Source organism: Rhinoderma darwinii, chromosome 10 (assembly GCF_050947455.1).
Source record: "Rhinoderma darwinii isolate aRhiDar2 chromosome 10, aRhiDar2.hap1, whole genome shotgun sequence".
NCBI lineage: Eukaryota > Metazoa > Chordata > Amphibia > Anura > Rhinodermatidae > Rhinoderma > Rhinoderma darwinii.
The window spans coordinates 95,297,370-95,313,046 of record NC_134696.1 but is presented as its reverse complement, the minus strand read 5'-3'; the positions used below and the strand labels follow the sequence as shown (position 1 = coordinate 95,313,046).

The following is a 15,677-nucleotide window of genomic DNA, read 5'->3' as shown; positions in this document are numbered from 1 at the left end:
CTTTATACTGCAGCTCTGCTTGTTCAGATTGTCTGCTGTTTATAAGCAAGTGAGTACATGGTGGGTTGATTTTTATTACAGCAAGGATAAAATCAAGATAATATACAACCAGCTAAACATCCAGTGACTTTCAGGTATATATTGAGGGGTAGTGACCGCAACAAGGGGGGAGGGGCTGGAGTTCTGCTTTAAATTTCTATTAAATTCCCCGTAAATGTCAAACATTGTTGTGTTCTGTCGGCAAACGCACATTCCATAGATTCTCATTTCCTTTCTTCAACCATTGTGTGAAACTCAGTCCACGGGCTAATGAATGCCAGACTCCCGGGAACATTGGATCAAAGGTAAACAGCATTTATTTCACGGCGGCCATTACGCCGGCAGAGCCAGCAGTCGCCGTGTGTTCTCCGTGCCCTGTGTGTCGTGATGAATCCTCTTATTCCACATTTCGTCTTGATTAAAGTCAACATCGCCGCCCCCCACCCCATACATCTTACATTAAAATTTATCATTAAATATATAAAAGATGCATCTAAACACATCACTAAGAACAATGGCCGGGAAATATTGATTACATAGACGTAATTACATCCACACAAGCATCACTTTTACTCCCTGATCAGAAATACACATCTGCTAGTACTTTATATAACTACATACAACTGTATTCAAGGGCAATTACCTAAATAGCACTGTCAAAAAGGAGCCCCTTTTCAGGGCTGGTTTTTCAGGGGGTGGCAAACTAGGCAAATGCCCAGGGCCCCCATTTTCTAGGAGGACAGGAATCCCAGGAAAAGACAACCATGTATGTATGGCATTGTTTGAAAATTGAATTGTAGTGTTATATGTGTATTATATGGCGGTATTATTTATAGTATTATGTATCTCATTTGTAGTATTATTTGCATACTGCATACTATTTGAGTACTATATGGTGGTATTATGTGGGCTGTATATTTCAGTATTATCTTGGCACTGTATGGCAGTATTATGTACTGTATATGGCAGTACTATCTTCACACTGTATGATGTTATTATGTGGGCTGTATATGGCAGTACTATTCTGGCACTGTATGGCGGTATTATGTGGGCTATACATGGCAGTACTATCTTGGCACTGTATGGTGTTATTATGTAGGCTGTATATGCCAGTATTATCCTGGCACTGTATGGTGGTATTATGTGGGCTGTATATGGCAGTACTATCTTTGCACTGTATGGCGGTATTATGTGGGCTATATTTGGCAGTACTATCTTGGCACAGTGTGGCGGTGTGTGGGCTGTATATGGCAGTATTATCTTGGCAATGTATGGTGGTATTATGTGGCTTTATATGCCAGTATTATTCTGGCACTGTATGGCGGTATTATGTGGACTGTATATGGCAGTACTATCTTTGCACTGTATGGCGGTATTATGTGGGCTGTATATGGTAGTACTATCTTGGCACTGTGTGAAAGTATTATGTGGGCTGTATGTGGCAGTATTATCTTGGCACTGTATGGCGGTATTATGTGGGCTGTATATTGCACTATTATCTTGGCACTGTATGGCGGTATTATGTACTTTATATGGCAGTACTATCTTGGCACTGTATGGTGGTATCATTTAGGCTGTATATGGCAGTACTATCTTGCCACTGTATGGCTGTATTATGTGGGCTGTATATGGCAGTATTATCTTGGGACTGTATGGCAGTAATATTTTGGCTGTATATGGCAGTACTATTCTGGCACTGTGTGGCGTTATTATGTGGGCTGTATATGGCAATACTATCTTGGCACTGCATGGCGGTATTATTTGGGCTGTATATGGAAGTATTATCTTGAAAATGTATAGCGGTATTATGTGGGCTATATATGGCAATACTATCTTGGCACTGTATGGCGGTATTATTTGGGCTGTATATGGAAGTATTATCTTGAAATTGTATAGCGGTATTATGTGGGCTGTATATGTAAGTACTATCCTGGCACTGCATGGCGGTATTATTTGGGCTGTATATGGAAGTACTATCTTGGCACTGTATGGCGGTATTATGTACTGTATATGGCAGTACTATCTTGGCACTGTATGGCGGTACCATTTAGGCTGTATGTGGCAGTACTATCTTGGCACTGCATGGCGGTATTATGTGGGCTGTATATTGCACTATTATCTTGGCACTGTATGGCGGTATTATGTACTGTATATGGCAGTACTATCTTGGCACTGTATGGTGGTATCATTTAGGCTGTATATGGCAGTACTATCTTGGCACTGTATGGTGGTATCATTTAGGCTGTATATGGCAGTACTATCTTGGCACTGTATGGCTGTATTATGTGGGCTGCATATGGCAATATTATCTTGGGACTGTATGGAAGTAATATTTTGCCTGTATATGGCAGTACTATTCTGGCACTGTGTGGCGTTATTATGTGGGCTGTATATGGCAATACTATCTTGGCACTGCATGGCGGTATTATTTGGGCTGTATATCGAAGTATTATCTTGAAATTGTATAGCGGTATTATGTGGGCTGTATATGGAAGTACTATCTTGGCACTGCATGGCGGTACCATTTAGGCTGTATGTGGCAGTACTATCTTGGCACTGCATGGCGGTATTATTTGGGCTGTATATGGCAGTACTATCTTGCCACTGTATGTCAGTATTATGTGGGCTGAAATTATGAGATTAATATTTTTTTAAATAACAAGTAACTTTGCTTGTTCCTCAGTGTCCCATTATCTATAATACCGGCCCTGTCCTCTTCTATTTCTTCTTCCCTAACACCACTGTACCCTTGTCACCCGCCGCCCTCCCCCAGGCAGGAGGTCCTAGTGATTGATCGCCTCCACCCAATTTCCATGGCCTTTGGGTTGATTCCTCACCCTTGACAAGGGATGTAGAACTACACGAGTCTGGGAAAGCTGGGTGGCAGGTAATTGTTCCAATATTGTTTTATTATCAGAGGAATATTTGTTTATATTATGTAAACATATTATTTATGCTACAGTCCGGTCAATATTCCCCATACAAGTTGTCCAATAGAAGCAATACTTTTTGCCTTGCCCCACATTAGTTCTCATGCAGCGACTGCACCCAAGAAACTTTCCGCAGCGAGTCTCATAGATGTTTTGAACTGAGAAATAGATTTCCATTGGGCAGAAACAATCATTTCATCACCATGGACACTCCGAGTATCGCATAGATTAGATAGATAGATAGATAGATAGATAGATAGATAGATAGATAGATAGATAGATAGATAGATAGATAGATAGATAGATAGATAGATAGATAGATAGATAGATAGATAGATAGATATGAGATAGATAGACAGACAGATAAATAGATAGATAGATAGATAGATAGATAGATAGATAGATAGATAGATAGATAGATAGATAGATAGATAGATAGATAGATAGATAGATAGATAGATAGATAGATAGATAGATAGATAGATAGATATGAGATAGATTAGATAGATAGATAGATAGATAGATAGATAGATAGATAGATAGATAGATAGATAGATAGATAGATAGATAGATAGATAGATAGATAGATAGATAGATAGATAGATAGATAGATAGGATAGATAGGATAGATAGATATAGATAGAGGACTGGTCTCCTAATATCAAAGTGCCATCAATGTTCATCTCATATAGTCTCCTCTTACCTTGTCCTCTCCCGCCAGCGTCTCGTCCAGTGGTCTCCAACCTGCGGCTCTCCAGACTTTATAAAAGTACAACTCTCAGAATGCCCTGCTGAGAGTTGTAGTGTTACAACCAACGGAGATTCGCAGGTTGGAGACCAGCGGGCATTGTACCAGCTGTAGGTCCTCTATGAAGAGACCGTGCCATGTTCTTCTAATAATCTGAACTTCTTAAAACTCCAGATCCCGTGTGTTCCTCAACGTGTTCCTCAGCTCTACAAGTCTTACCTTACTCCTATGGGATCTTGCAATGAACCAAGGGCAAAGTCTCCAAGGGTCACCAGAAGAATGTGTCCAGCAGCCTCACAAGTCCACAGTCAGAGCCGCTTACACAGCAGTAGAGTTCTGCACTAGTAACAATGTAGCAGCACACATCCCAGTAGAGCTTGTGTGTAGCACTGGCACACTGTGACGCAGCTAATGATTCACAGCTCCTTCTCTCTGACACACCTCTCTCATTGACCTAATCCTTCCCTCCTTGTCTGTTACCCCCTCCCCTCCTCTTCGTTTACCCCCTCCCCTCCTCTTCGTTTACCCCCTCCCCTCCTCTTCGTTTACCCCCTCCCCTCCTCTTCGTTTACCCCCTCCCCTCCTTTCTCATACACACAATCCCCTTATCTCTTGCAAAACAAAGCTTTTCTATAGAAGGAAACTCCAATGGATTCTTTACAGTTTCACCCTTTTTGTTTCAATTTCATTAGAGAGTAATTAGTTTCTGGCAGTGGGATAAAGTTTGTGGCTCTGTATAAAAGTGACTATGGGGCTGGCTAGAGGCGTAGCAATAATCATCAGCGATACGACCGGCCCAGTAATCAATACACCTATGGAACGTCGCAATAGGTTGGAACCTATAGAACTTTGTAATATGTAGTATTGGACTAGTACTTTTTCCCACAATCATAGAGTTGGCTCAATGTCTGCCCCTTCAGCGTCCTGGCATAGGTTTGGCTTCAGAAACTGCATCTAAATGGCACGTGTGAAGTTACCCATAGGGTTACGATAAGATAGATAGATAGATAGATAGATAGATAGATAGATAGATAGATAGATAGATAGATAGATAGATAGATAGATAGATAGATAGATAGATAGATAGATAGATAGATAGATAGATAGATAGATAGATAGATAGATAGATATGAGATAGATAGATAGATAGATAGATAGATAGATAGATAGATAGATAGATAGATAGATAGATAGATAGATAGATAGATAGATAGATAGATAGATAGATAGATATGAGATAGATAGATAGATAGATAGATAGATAGATAGATAGATAGATAGATAGATAGATAGATAGATAGATAGATAGATAGATAGATAGATAGATAGATAGATAGATAGATAGATATGAGATAGATAGATAGATATGAGATAGATAGATATGAGATAGATAGATAGATAGATAGATAGATAGATAGATAGATAGATAGATAGATAGATAGATAGATAGATAGATAGATAGATAGATAGATAGATAGATAGACAGACAGACAGACAGACAGATGATAGATAGATAGATAGATAGATAGATAGATAGATAGATAGATAGATAGATAGATAGATAGATAGATAGATAGATAGATAGATAGATAGATAGATAGATAGATAGATATGAGGGAGATAGATAGATAGATAGATAGATAGATAGATAGATAGATAGATAGATAGATAGATAGATAGATAGATAGATAGATAGATAGATAGATAGATAGATAGATATGAGATAGATAGATAGATAGGTAGATAGATAGATAGATAGATAGATAGATAGATAGATAGATAGATAGATAGATAGATAGATAGATAGATAGATAGATAGATAGATAGATAGATAGATAGATAGATAGATAGATAGATAGATAGATAGATAGATACATCTTTCTATAATCCCTTTGATGAACACTGTAGTTAATCCCCTGAACACAGCAGCACATCAAAATCTTTTTGTTCCACTAATGGAACATTGTAACAACCTGTAGCTGTATGAGCAGGACTAGTTCTAGGCAGGTTTTCAGCTGCAGAATTCATTGACAGCAACAGACAGCAAGAGACATTGACATACAAAGTGTACGGTTTTAGAAACTTTATTTACATAGGGCTGGAGAACTCAGACCCGTGAAGGCCGCGCCAGTCAGTCAGAAAGTTCAGAATTTGCTTCAAAACTTTTTGCTGGGCCGATAATAGTTTGGGGGTTTTACCTATTGGGAAAACTGGTGTCCTGTCCCGTCCCCCTAAAACTGGAGAGGATGGGGAGAGCTGGCTATATATATGGGACTCTCTCCATTGACGTCTATGGGAGTTATGGAAAGTCCACAGGCCACCTTAAAACTCAGAACAAGGGTCACGGGTTGACTATTATCCTGATTTGTGGAAGTCCCAGAAGTGGGACCCCCACCTTTTAGCCATTGGTTGGAATAGCCTTGCATCAATAAACTTCATATACAGAAACTTCAGGACCCCAATAATAATCACTACACACAGCAAATCTGCGCTGCAGCAGCCAGACCCGTCTACTCTCTGCCAACGCATGCCCTCTGTTATCTTTCTGCTGGATGTTCAGCTCCGAACTTATCTTTCCCAGCAAATATAAAAATAGCAGCAGAGGCGCAAGGCATCTGCACGTACACAAGTAATGGAAACACAGGGATAAAAGGGCCCCCCCTGCTGGTCACGTCCCGGTACATCAATATCTAGTCCAGGATACACATGACTTTTGTGTATATACGGCATTTACATATAGCCCTGTAGTGTTATGGCTCCTGCTTAAAAACCGGGGGCACAGCTATAGGGGGTGCAGAGGTAGCAGTTACACCCGGAGGTGCCTAAAGGCCCCTGTGCCACCTAAGAAGACGCCAGTATTATAAATGGCACATGGTAGGTGGGGGTTCCTGTTACAAATATCAAATCAATAGAATAATAATACAATTACTTAATATTTAAAGGGACCCAAGTTCTACATGTCATTGCATTGTGGGTAATGAACCGTAAATCCTTTAATTGTTGTAGTCCATAAGCTTGAAGGGTTCGCACATACATGGCAGGTCTTTATATATAGGTGGTCATATATATGTGAGGGCTGCAGATCTTTAGGGGCTGCGCCGTTAGTCAGCACTTCCCATGTTGTCCAGGATCAAAGTCGCCGTCACCCACTAATGACCAGCTGTGCGCTGCCCGTCTCTATGAGCAAAGTCCTTCATGTGACCCTGCAGCTGCCCTAGGAATGCTCTACAATCAGGCACAAGGCCGTTCACCTCATGGCCGCCACGTACAACCGGACTTGGATCGCTTCTTATATGCAACAGGTCATCTGTCAGCGGTGATACAGCTGCCATAGATAGACTAGAGGGGGACGGAAAATATGTCTGTAGCACTCGACTTGGGGACTAGATGGTCCCACACACCCACAGAAAATATTAATGAGGGTCATGGAGAGACGCCAACAGACCAGACAACAATTAAGGGGTCCTATAGTATTATTACCACAAGACACCGTGCACTTCAAGAGGACCAAAGACCCTACCAAAGATCCTGCACCATGACCACCCATCGATGACTTGACCTGTACCAGAACCATTAGACTGGTCCTTTCCTATGTTCAATCTGGTCATCACCATGAGGACTAATAGACTTCGATATTCGGCATTGTGATATCTCAGCACCACAGTTACTGCTGTCACCTATAAACCCTACAGAAGTCTATGTTATTGTGGGAATGCACCACGTCCCAATCACATGTATGAAGCCTGACTCAGGATGTCCGTGTTACATAACATCTAATCTTCATAACCAACTCATGCGATTGTCTATTTATTTACCTGTTCAGCTGCTACATGCCAGCTGACAACAGATAACAACAGAATGTATTTACATTGCCATGGCCTGAGGGGTGTGTGTATAGAAGAGGCATTCAAACTAGATATGGAAATAATTCTAATTGGTCATATACTTGTATATAGGGGGCAGTATTATAGTCAGTGGCGGATTAAGTCGACCATAGGCCCTGGGCTGTTACCCAAACTTGGGCCCTCCTTCCACACCACCGCCCTGCCGCGCCGTGACTATTTTTAACACTACGTTTTTGGGCAAGCATTAACAAATGGGTGTTACGATTCCCCTTGTCACAGGGCTGGGTCCCTACATACTGACAGGATCACACTGTGCAGGGACATGTCCTCTTGACAAGGGGAATTGTCTATTAGTCCTGGACTGCAGAAAGACTTTTTGTGAAATACAAGGATTTCCTATAATAAACATGTCAGGAGAGGTGACAGATTCTCTATAAATCTAGTGACTCACAGGTGACGACGTCTCAGATTCTAGTAGTTTTTTTCCTCATTTCTTTTCTATCCGTCCAGAGCTCATGACGACTTCTCCCGGCCATGACCCATTTCTGCAGAATCTGCCACTCAGATGTCTTCGGCTCCTCACTTTTCCAACATTTCCACACCTATAAACGAAAATAAAATGATCATGGTGCCACATACTGTGCCCCTAAATATAATAGCACCAAACACTGCGCCCCTGAATATAATAATACCACACTGTCCTGCACTTCTTTGACGAGGCAGTCATTTTACGTGTCGTCGTTTGACAACTTGTATTTTGCAAGTGGGCAGTTTGCACTCACCCGGTCTAATATGCGGTGACCTCACTGATGTGGATGACTGCAGGCCACAACACATGTGAAGAAACCATCACCAGCTGAGATTATGGAAATAATATGTAATTATTTCATGAATATACATGAGGCGGGGTTTACCATTTTTAGATCTTCCTGCACCAGACATTATTCTTTCAGAAGAAGTTGGAGGGCAGATTATTTCTGACAAGACAATCTTTTTTTTTTTTTTTAATTTCTCGATGCAAATGCTTACATTAATATGTCGTTGATAGATACATCTTTACTTATATTGAGAACATATGGTCCTGTAAAGTGACTAATGTCCGTCACCATCTTAGGGCACAATTGTTAACAGATGCCATTTATAACAGCTTTGCCTTGTATACTATGGCGGCACATTGACAACGCATTTCATTGCCCCCATTTGCTTAAAAGAGACCAAAATGCGTCAGTATTGAAAAATGAAAATTTTTTCAATACTTTTGAGTAGAAGAAATTCAAATAATAGCAGGTTGTCCAGTTGCCCGTCAGCATTGGCGCCTAACGCTGCAGTAGTGTTACTTGTTGTCCTAGCCCGAACATAGATCTTTTTTGTTTTCTTGTCCATATCTTTCACTTGTCACCTCCCTAGGCTATGTTCTACATTCTAGCAATTTGTTGTGCTTTGTCTTTGTCTAAGACCTCTGACAATTTGTCTCAGCCTTCAGGCAGCCTCCTCTGTCGCCTTCTGCTCTGTGATCAAGAAATCACAGGGTGGACAGGATGTTTAGTGACAGGTCACTTAGGTTCCATCCTGCGACACATGTACGCTTCAACTAATTACCAAAAATGTTCCTGTTTAGTATAGGCTCACACCTCATCTGATAGGAAACGTCACTAGATCTACTACAAACTATGGGTATTTTGTAGATGAACTTTAATAATGATGTAGCAGGTGCCAATTGTGGCTAGTGAATGGCCACCCTCCCTCCAAATTGCAAATTTAAGGATCGACATAAAACAAGGATGTCGTGGGATTTTGTAGGAGCACTTAGCATCCACTACTGCTTCAAGGAATCTGGAAGATCCCTCAAGATCATAGCAGAACGGTCAATAGATCTTTGTAGAACCTTCTCTTGCATTATCAACAATTTCCTATATTTCATTCCTGAGATCACTTCCATTTACTGGCACGAGTGATTTCGGTAATTGGAAGGGTAACCAAGACAGGGGGTATAAAGCTCTTCATACTTGGTGTCCTGGTATCATCAGCAGGATAGAGCCACCAGTTATAGTGCCAATATCTAGTCAATAGAGGTGGTAGAGGGGGGTCTCGAGCGGTGCCATTTAATGAGCCCATTGTTTGTCATTATATTTTTCAATGGGTTGACACCTGTTGAAGAACAGGTCTGGATCATGATTGGTGAAGACCTCCTATTTTTGGAAAGGAGGAGAAAGATGAGTCTTAAAAATCTCCACTATTGAGTGCCAAAATTACTGCAAACATAATACGACCATGCAATGCCTAAATAATAGCGCCATACAGTGCCCATATAACAGTGCCCAAATAATACAAGAAACGCCACCTTGCCGTATGCCCAAGATGACCTGCCAGGGAAGAACTTTAGAATAGACCATATAAGATGGTGATGGGGTGGTAAAGACTACTTAATGGTGGAGGCCACAGGGCATTTGCCAATTTGTCCATCCCTTTATCCAATCCTTGGCTACCCTGGTGGGCTTTTACAGATATGATGCTTGCAACAATTTCCATTTTTTTAAGTAATTATTCCACAAAATTGGATTTGAATAGTATTAGTCGATCGTCCTTGACAGAACCTTTGGTGTCTCCATTTATGGCACCCGTATTACGATCACGTTGTCTGTACAGCAGCTGCAGGGAATTTCACTTCACCGCAGCTGCTTTCACTCATAAAGGGGATATTTCAAGTAATAGAAGCATATTAGGAAATTGATTATAATTCCTAAATTTAAGGAAAGCTTATACCATGGGGGTGGAAAGCTGCCTCTATAGGTCACCCTTCTGGTACTGGTCGGTCAGGAAGAGCAGGATCTCTCGTCTTGCAGCTTTGTATTCCTCCAGAGAGCAGATTGTGTCACCACCACTAATGTGATAATTATCCCAATTCTCACACTGGTCGTAAATCACTGAACCGGTTGATTTGCGGGGTTTGGGTGTGGGTTGTGATTAGTCCTGTCCATACAGTATAGTGATAAATATCACTTTGATGGTGTCGGGAGGGTTTGCAGTAATGAGGTTTCAGCAGGGACTGCTGGACTGGCTGGTTCAGGGTGAGTTTAATTTATGGAGAGATAATGGATGGGTATAGGGATCATGATTATTATTATGGTACTGGAATGTCCATCAGTCAAAATGTTTCTGGTCTAGGACTAAAATTTTTAATCGTGTTCATGCAAATGAAGATCAATGTTCCCAATTGATCGTCATTACTAGTATCTTGGTATATAGGAGTCCCCAACAACGGGGCCAGCATATAGGGAGGGCATATGGGGCACCAACTTGGAGACCTAGTGGGCCACCACCCTCCATGATGACCCTTCAGAGAAGAGGTGGCCACACATGCACGCGATTCTCTCCTGAGGTCTAAGTGAGTTTCTGGCTCGGCTGGCTTCATAGACCTCAGTGGAGAGGACTCCTACCTCTCCTATATGTGGCTGCGATAGGGGGTTAGGTGGGTTTCCACACTGGTTCATAGACAGGGGTTCCAAGCAGGACCCCCGTCCCCTCAATGGTGCCTCTACCCTTAAAGGAGTAGCCACAAAAGGATTGAGCAGGTTATAAAGATTTAAGAGTTAAAAGAGGGGACTGTATATAACAGAGCAAAGGGCTTTATTATGTGATGTCATATGTAATTGTAGATTTTGGCTGGATCTACAGGGACGGCTGAGTTTGTTGACCTCCACTTTTAAATCACATGAAATATTGAAAAACTAGGAAAATTCTTGATTTGCCTCATCTCCACTCACATCCAAAGCTGCCTCAAACATTCTGCCTTTGGAAACCCAGAGCAGTTTTTCCATTCTCTGCAGTCAGCAATGTGACCTATCAGTTTTGGTCAAGGACATCTGAGTTCCCACAATGCACTGCTTTCAGGAAACCAGAAGAATTCTACGTTTAGGTTTGGCGGTGAACAGCGAAGAAACTATTCTGTAATTAAAGGGCAGTGCAAGACAAATAAAGGACAGTTTATGTAAAGTAGCTCAACATTTTCTATTCATTTGAACAGTGGGATGGGGTAGATGTTATAGAGTTCTCCTTTAAATTATGTATATAACCTGGTTATGGCTATAATAGGAGTAATGGGTTAGGGCTAGATATACTGAAACGCCTTGTCAGCTCTGATTTATGGTATAAGTTGTCTTACATAACAGGTATGCAGGGCCGATTCTAGATTTTTATGCTGCCTGAGGCAAAAATTGAAATGCCCACCATCTCGCTGCAGATCATACAGTGACTACATTACTGATTAGAGGCAAAATAAACATTTAGATTAAGTGACTCACTGGTGACGTCTCAGATTCTAGTTGTTCTTTTTTTTTTTTCTTCTCCATCCAGTCCAGGCCGCTATGATGACTTCTCCCGGCCACAGCCCTATTTCTGCAGTTTTCTGCTCAGATGGCTTTAGCTTCTCACTTTTCAAACATTTCCGCACCTATAAATTAAGATACAATTCTTATGGTGCCACACACTACGCCCCTAAATATAAACACACACACACCGTGCCCCCCATAGAGCCCCCTGTAGATCGAGCCCCACATAGAGCCCCCTGTAGATACTGCCCCCATAGAGCTCCTGTAGATAGCCCCCTATAGGTAGTGCTCCACATATAGACCCAGCTCCTGTAGATAGTGCTCCTCATATAGCCCCCACATATAGCTCTACCCCCTGTAGATAGTGCTGTACATATAGCCCCCACATACAGCCATACCCCCCTGTAGATAGTGCTGCACATATAGCCCCCACATACAGCCCTACGCCCCTGTAGATAGTGCTGCTCATATAGCCCCCCACATACAGCCCTACGCCCCTGTAGATAGTGCTGCACATACAGCCCCCCACATACAGCCCTACCCCCCTGTAGATAGTGCTGCATATATAGCCCCCCACATACAGCCCTACGCCCCTGTAGATAGTGCTGCACATATAGCCCCCCACATACAGCCCTACCCCCTGTAGATAGCGCTGCATATACACTACCGTTCAAAAGTTTAGGGTCACTTAGAAATGTCCTTATTTTTGAAAGAAAAGCAGTTTTTTTCAATGAAGATAACATTAAATTAATCAGAAATACACTCTATACATTGTTAATGTGCTAAATGACTATTCTAGCTGCAAACGTCTGGTTTTTAATGCAATATCTACATAGGTGTATAGAGGCCCATTTCCAGCAATCATCACTCCAGTGTTCTAATGGTACATTGTGTTTGCTAACTGTGTTAGAAGGCTAATGGATGATTAGAAAACCCTTGTGCAATTATGTTGTGATGGCAGGAAGGAGGTGAAGGGAAAGTGAGCCCTAATCTACCCACCGCCCTGTCCCTGCCTACTTGCAACGACCCGCCCTAGGCGACGAGGTACAACTGGGCGGCGGTCCCTACGCTGTCTAAGTGCACAGGAAAACAAACAGGGAACACGCAAGGGAAGGGGCAGTAGCCACGGAACGCCACGAGGAAACGGAGCGGCGAACGAACAGTCAGGACCAGGACGAAGTGAGTAACCCGAGCGGGCACGGAGACAGAAGCAAGCCAGGGGCAAAGCAAAGCAAAGCAAGTCAAGTCAAGGAGAACTGCAGCAAGGCAGAAGCACGGCAGAAGCAGGCTGGAGCAAGCAGCAGTGGGGCCAGGAATCCAAAAGAATAACAAGCAATGAGGAAGAGAAAACTGCAGGTATAAATGGACAGGGGGCGGAGCTAACTCTGACTGACCAGGCCGCGATAGGCTCTCCCACTCCTGAGCCTGCCACCCTGATTGGTGGGAGCCGGTGTCAGTCTAAGAGGTCTGGCCTCAGGTGTCGACTGATTAACCCTGGGAGTCTCCACAGACGTAGTGCCTGGCAGATCCTTTACAGTACTCCCCCTTTTATGAGGGGCCACCGGACCCTTACTAAGAGGACCCGGTTTAGTGGGGAAGAGAAGGTGGAACCTCCTGACCAATACCCCAGCGTGAACATCTCGAGCAGGTACCCAAGTCCTCTCCTCCGGCCCGTATCCTCTCCAATGGACCAGGTACTGGAGGGAGCCCTGGATCATCCTACTGTCCACAATCTTGGCCACCTCGAATTCCACCCCCTCAGGGGTGAGAACGGGAACAGGAGGTTTCCTAGAGGGGGACCAGGACGGGGAGCAGCGTTTAAGGAGGGAAGCATGAAAGACGTCGTGTATGCGGAAGGATGGGGGCAGCTCCAGACGGAAGGATACAGGGTTGAGGACTTCAATGACCTTATAAGGCCCAATAAATCGGGGAGCAAACTTCCTGGACGGGACCTTAAGGCGCAAGTTCCTGGACGACAACCAGACCAAATCCCCGACGACAAACCGGGGGTTAGCAGAACGTCTACTATCCGCCTGAATCTTTTGTGCGCTCTGGGACGCCTCTAGGTTCTTCTGAACCTGGGCCCAGACAGTGCACAGTTCCCGATGAACATCCTCTACCTCAGGATTATTGGAACAACCAGGGGAGACGGAGGAGAACCTTGGGTTAAACCCGAAATTACAGAAAAACGGGGAGACCCCTGACGAGTTACTGACCCGGTTATTCAGGGAAAATTCAGCAAGGGGAAGGAATGAGACCCAATCGAATTGACAGTCAGAGATGAAACACCTTAAATATTGTTCCAGGGATTGGTTGGTCCTTTCCGTTTGGCCGTTAGTTTCGGGATGGAAGGCGGAGGAGAAGGACAGATCAATCTCCAACTTTTTACAAAAGGCTCTCCAAAATAAGGAAACAAATTGTACCCCTCTGTCCGAAACGATATTGACTGGGGCCCCATGGAGACGCAGGATGTGTTTCACAAACAAAGAAGCTAACGTCTTGGCGTTAGGTAGCTTCTTAAGGGGCACAAAGTGGCACATCTTGCTGAAGCGGTCGACTACCACCCACACCACCGACTTGCCCTGAGATGGAGGCAAATCGGTGATAAAATCCATGGAGATATGGGTCCAAGGTCTCTGGGGAATGGGCAAGGGACGTAGTAGGCCCGCAGGTCGGGACCTAGGGGTTTTGGACCTAGCGCAAACCTCACAAGCGGCGACGTAAGCCCTAACATCTTTAGGCAACCCAGGCCACCAATAGTTTCTGGTAATGAGGTGTTTGGTGCCCAAGATGCCAGGATGACCAGATAGAGCGGAGTCATGGTTTTCCCTGAGTACCCTCAGCCGGTATTGCAGGGGAACAAACAGTTTGTCCCCAGGGACGTTCCCGGGAGCTGCACCCTGATCAGCCGCGATATCAGAAGCTAAATCAGAATCCGTGGCAGAGACGATTATACCAGGGGGTAAAATACAAGCGGGATCCTTCTCGGAAGGAGGATTGGCCATGAAACTACGTGACAGAGCATCAGCCTTAATATTCTTGGACCCAGCCCTATAGGTAACCAAGAAATTAAATCTGGTAAAGAATAGTGCCCCCCGAGCTTGTCTAGGATTAAGCCTCCGGGCCGATTCTAGGAAAACCAGATTCTTGTGATCCGTAAGGACCGTTACCTGGTGTCTGGCCCCCTCCAGGAAGTGCCGCCACTCCTCAAAAGCCCATTTAATGGCTAGAAGTTCGCGGTTGCCAATATCATAGTTACTTTCCGTGGGCGAAAACTTCCTAGAGAAGTAAGCACAGGGGCGGAGATGGGTGAGGGAGCTGGTACCCTGGGACAAGACGGCCCCCACTCCCACCTCGGAAGCGTCAACCTCCACAATAAATGGCTCCTCTTGGTTGGGCTGAATCAGCACGGGGGCCGAGATAAAGCACTTCTTGAGAGTCTCAAAGGCCTGGACGGCCTCAGGGGGCCAATGGAGGACATCAGCACCCTTGCGGGTAAGGTCCGTAAGAGGCTTAGCGACGACCGAGAAGTTGGCAATAAATCTCCTGTAATAGTTGGCGAACCCTAAAAAACACTGTAACGCCTTAAGGGAGGCAGGTTGGACCCATTCCGCCACAGCTTGAACCTTGGCAGGGTCCATGCGGAATTCATGAGGAGTGAGGATTTGCCCTAAAAATGGTATCTCCTGTACCCCAAAGACACATTTTTCAGTCTTAGCAAACAGATTATTCTCCCGAAGGACCTGGAGCACCTTCCTGACATGCTCCACGTGAGAGGACCAGTCCT

At 43.7% G+C, this 15,677-nt stretch overlaps 1 protein-coding gene across 2 annotated transcripts in view; it reads right to left on the bottom strand.

Moving 5' to 3' along the window:
• PHLDB3 (pleckstrin homology like domain family B member 3) overlaps window positions 1–4,092 on the bottom strand; it is a 46,446-nt gene extending 42,354 nt beyond the window's left edge. For both annotated transcript variants that reach the window (XM_075840365.1, XM_075840366.1), the window contains exon 1: window positions 3,937–4,092. The gene's annotated coding sequence lies outside the window, so the exon portion shown is untranslated. The remainder of the gene's footprint in view (window positions 1–3,936) is intronic.
• Window positions 4,093–15,677: the final 11,585 nt, after the last annotated feature.